General features: G+C 44.9%; 1 pseudogene; it reads right to left on the bottom strand.

Moving 5' to 3' along the window:
* Nucleotides 1-976: 976 nt before the first annotated feature.
* LOC144802496 (uncharacterized) lies at nucleotides 977-2,524 on the bottom strand (annotated as a pseudogene).
* Nucleotides 2,525-3,975: the final 1,451 nt, after the last annotated feature.

The following is a 3,975-nucleotide window of genomic DNA, read 5'->3' on the forward strand; positions in this document are numbered from 1 at the left end:
AGACACCTTGACACGTGAGCCTCCAGTATTTTGGCCATGAAGGGAAGAAGGGAAATGGGACAATAATTAGACAGGCCCGTGGGGTCTGCCCCAGGTTTTTTTATGAGAGAAACAACTATTGCGTTTTTGAAGGCGCAGGGGACCTTGCCCTGCGCGAGAGATTCATTGAGGAAGGGGAGTATGCTCTGGAGTAAGGCCGAGAAGACCTCTTTCATAATGTGTGGTGGGCAGCTATCGTTAGGCGACCCAGAGTTGACCAGAGACAAAAGCTCCAAGAATGTTTTAGGGTCGATTGGAGGAAGAACATCAAGAGTAAGATGATTAATATGGATGTCATCCAGTGGTTCCTGACTGAGGGGGTTAGGGATGCTGTTTTTGATAGCAGAGATTTTATCTATGAAGAAATTATTCACCGAGTTACAGAACTCCTGGGTAGGGGTCTGAATGGGTGCCGTTCTCTCACTGCATAGATCATTCAATATTTTAAAAATATCTTTTGATTTGTTTTGGGAGGTAGTATTTTCATTGAGAAATATGCCGCTTTGCTATTTAGGATAGTTTTTTTTATATTCCCTACAAGCTGTGGAGAATTCCTCCTTATCTTTCATGGTGTAGTTGGATCTCCATTTCCTTTCTTTTTGGCGCAATTCAAGTTTTAGTTTTTTCCAGTATTGATCTGTTTTAGGTAATCAGGTGATGATACACAATGTGGCTATACACTCAAGACTGTTACACTACATCGTCGTGGGCGGCTCACAAATCTGTATGTAACGCAGAGTTACAGGGTGTATTTCAGCTATTCTTTCTTTAAGCAACACATGTATCAATTTGGCAATGCATATATACCCTGGGTGTAACTCATAGACATCTTGAGTCGTGACATTCTGATGCGCGTTCTAAAAGTGAGTAAGCATGTAACATTAAATAACACATTGATGCACCGCTACCTATGTAATAAGCATTTTTTTAACAGTCTTCATGTCATATCACACGTGCATCTTTCGACGAACCTTTCTATCATTCTTCTATCAAAATATGTACACAACCCTTGCATACGCCCAAGTTTAGACCTGGGCTTGCTGAAGTATCGTTTCTCTTTGAGCGTTGCTGAAAAGACCTTTATAATATCAGGGTGGACATATATACTTTCCTCAGACAACCCATACACCAACCTTAACAGTTTGTATACCTTGATAAGGTCTAGCAAACAACATATATTGCAGATTGTTCTTGATGTGTAAGAGTCGTATAGACACTCGCGAGCCTCCTGCTGTGGATCATTAATTTTATGACCATAACAAAGTTTATAATATGTACGTTTGACAGAGATATTGACAACAGTCACTGCAAAACCTTTAACAGGCCATGTGGCTTCGTAGGGGACGCCGTGAGCTTCCTTTTGAAAATGTGCGCTCTTGTAGGTACAAACACAATTCTTACGAGGCTTTTTGTTTTGCTTTGTGAAACTTTCAGTCTGTTTTGAACAGCATAAGCAGTAGGAATTTACTGCGTTAACTTTTGAAGGCTCTCCGTTAACCAAGGCTTTTTTTACTGATGCTGTATGCAGTTCAAAAAAGAAAGAAAGACACATAATTAGTTAAAACAAAAATAAATAACATACAACCGTATATAGGTTAAGTGTCTATACCAATTTTAATAACCTCTGTATTTGCGTGGGACTCTGCAGCTGCTCTGAAATCTTGAGAGTCACAAAGGTCCATCGACCCATAACTGTTGTTGGAGCTTGCATGTGGCTGTTGCACAATGACAGTCTCCGGAACCGCTTCATCCATAAATCTGATATCTTTATAGACATGTGAGTTAGGATGGGCTATAGATTTTTCACCCTCTTGTATGTATAGGCATTTATATAGCGCACTACTTACCCATAGGGTCCCAAGGCGCTTTGACCGCTGCGAAACCCTTCCTGGCTTCCCTGAGAGATGGTCCCTTAATGGGTATCTCCAGGGTGAGACCAGGCATCCCCGGCAGTCTGGTGGGGCCGTTAGTGAAGATGAGGCAAGCTAATGCCCAGTGTTGCCGAGTGTGAACGCTGATCAGAGTGGGCACCGAGGCGAGAGAATTATCGAGTCCGCTGACCCTGGTCCCGAAACCTGCCGCGCCGGGAATCGAACCCTGGTCCTGGGCCGTCCTCTGCTCTCGGGTCTGCCGCCTCTAACCAGTGAGCCACACTACTTCACCCAGTGAGCCACACTACTTCACTGTATGTCTTCCATGTCAATTAAATTGTTTCCAACATTTACTACGGTACTCAAACATTCGCTGCTGCTGTTGGCACACTTAATAGGAGTTATCAGTTGAGGCAGCTCCTGCAGGTTGAGCGCTTCCATCCGGCATCAAGGTACTCATAAAAGCCTGTGATGTCATGACCACCCTCTTTAGGGGTGCTCTTCTGAGCATTCTCATCTATTACTGAAGGTGTCAGGCTAAGATAATATCCATTGATAGTGTCCTGACCGCCAGCAAAGGGTGTCTTTTTGATGAGGGGTCTGTATCTCTTCATGACGGCAGAGCGATCTCTTACAGCTAGGCAGCTCTTGGTTGTTGCATAGATTTCTTAGGAGCTCCTTATATGAATTCTGATCACCCCAAAAAGAGGCTTATGCCTCTGCATCATTGCATGGTCACCTGATCTCCAAGGGTTGCAGAGTTTATTTTTTTATATAGCGCAAACTAGACCCGAAACAAATTGGATATCAGGGCGCTTTACATGGCACCAGTTACTTTACATGAGGACACACATTCATTTTAGGAATGGGGAGATTAAGTGATTTGCCCAGAATCACAGGACGTTTTGGCGTTGTTACCGAGACTCGAATCCAGATCCCCAGGTCCGAGGTCGAGCGTCCTAGCCAAGGGATGTCGCATAGCCCCAAACCCTAGGCATATGGCCCAGCCACGAGACTAACACGTGATGTCAAACCCCCCTGATCCCACCCCCAGCACATGTGACCACATTTACACCTACATCAGTTCCAGGGAGAGACAACCAGGAGACCGGAAGTCTTGGTAAATCATGGCGTCACTTTCGGGGCGGGACAACTGTCACGTTTTACTTGACGAGGAAAGATATCCCTGTATTCTACTAACATACAGTGGAGTGGCATACAGTGGATTGGCAAAGAGTGGCGTGGTCTACAGTGGAATGGCGTAGAACGTAATGGCATATACTGGAGTAGCGTATAGTGGAGTGGCATACAATGGAGCGGCGTAATTTGAAGAGACGTAGAGCGGAGCTGTATAAAGTGTATAAAGTTAAATAGCATAGTGTGGACAGGTGTATAGTGGAGTTGTGTGCAATGTAATAGCATAGAACAGCGTGTTGTACAATGGAGCATGAAGACTGTAATAGTGTTTAGTAGAGTAGCGTACAATGGAGTGGAATATAATTGAGTGGTGTAGGCTGTAGTGGCATACAGTGGTATGGGATAGAGTGTAATAGCATACAGTGGAGTGGTGTACATTGGATTGCTTCCAATCGAATAGCATAAAATTAAGTAGCGTACAGTGAAGTGCCATACACTCAAGTGGCATACAGTAGAATAGCATAAAGAGGAGTGTTGAAGAGTGGAGTGGCATACAGAGGAACAAAATCGAGTGAAGTAGCCTACAGTAGAATGGCATAGAATGGAATAGTGTACCGTGGAATAACGTCCAGTGAGGGGCGTCATTGGAGTGATGGAGACTGGTATAGAATAGAGTGGAGGACTTACTGGAGGTAACAGAAGGGGTAGTTGGCCCCCAAGGACATCCTTGGGGCCAACTACCCCCCTGCTACTTCCAGTAAGTCCCATGCAGCGGGATTGCAAGAGGTCTTTGGAGGCCCCACCTCCTTTCTCCACCACTCTGCAAACCAGGCTCCTGGTGCACTACTGGTTGGGAGCTGAAGTCCACTTTACTCCTGAGGGACCTTGGGGACGAAGAAGCCCTCCTAGTACACAGCAGGATTCCTGA

This window comes from Lissotriton helveticus, chromosome 1_2, assembly GCF_964261635.1.
Source record: "Lissotriton helveticus chromosome 1_2, aLisHel1.1, whole genome shotgun sequence".
In the NCBI taxonomy this organism is placed as follows: Eukaryota; Metazoa; Chordata; class Amphibia; order Caudata; family Salamandridae; genus Lissotriton; species Lissotriton helveticus.